This window comes from Anomaloglossus baeobatrachus, unplaced genomic scaffold (genome assembly GCF_048569485.1).
Source record: "Anomaloglossus baeobatrachus isolate aAnoBae1 unplaced genomic scaffold, aAnoBae1.hap1 Scaffold_115, whole genome shotgun sequence".
In the NCBI taxonomy this organism is placed as follows: domain Eukaryota; kingdom Metazoa; phylum Chordata; class Amphibia; order Anura; family Aromobatidae; genus Anomaloglossus; species Anomaloglossus baeobatrachus.
Window position 1 is genome coordinate 493172 of NW_027441885.1, and position 727 is coordinate 493898.

Below are 727 nucleotides of genomic sequence, written 5' to 3' on the forward strand. Positions count from 1 at the left end.
GTGGTGTTGCTATATAAAATTGCATTAAGAATAAAGAAAGGAAAAATTTCTTTATAAAAGTAGTGAAGAAAAAAGTGGAAAAAAGGGGAGTGTAAGCCATTTTACTAATAAATAGTGATGAGCGAGCATGCTTGTTACTACTCGGTACTCGCACGAGTATCACTGTACTCGGTCTACTCGACGGGGACCGAGTAATCTCGCGATACTCGTGCTGTACTCGTGGTCTTCATCCCTGCATGTTGGCGCTCTTTTGAGAGCCAGCCCTCATGCAGGGATTGGCTGGCAGACCACTGCAATGCCACAGCCCTGTTAGTTGTGGAATTGCAGTGATTGGCCGGCCTGCACAGCGTGACGAGCCTTTATACCGGCGGGCGCGCTGTGCTCTGCTCACAGCTATCCAGACAGTCAGTGCAGGGAGAGGGTCACTGCTTCAGGGAAAGGTTTGCGGCCCTTTATAGCTATTTCCGTAGCAGGGCTGCAAACAGTGTGACCAAAAGTCCTTCTCAGGACTATTCTAGTTGTATACAGGCAGGCAGGGTATAGCCAGGTCGGAGTACAGTAGCAGAGTCCTTCTCAGGACTATTGTTGCTGTATACAGGCAGGGTATAGCCAGGTTGGAATACAGGCTAGTGACCAAAAGAGTCCTTGTCAGGACTATTGTAGCAGTATACAGGCAGGCAGGCAGGCAGGCAGGGTATATAGCCATTCCTAGTGGTGACCGTATACC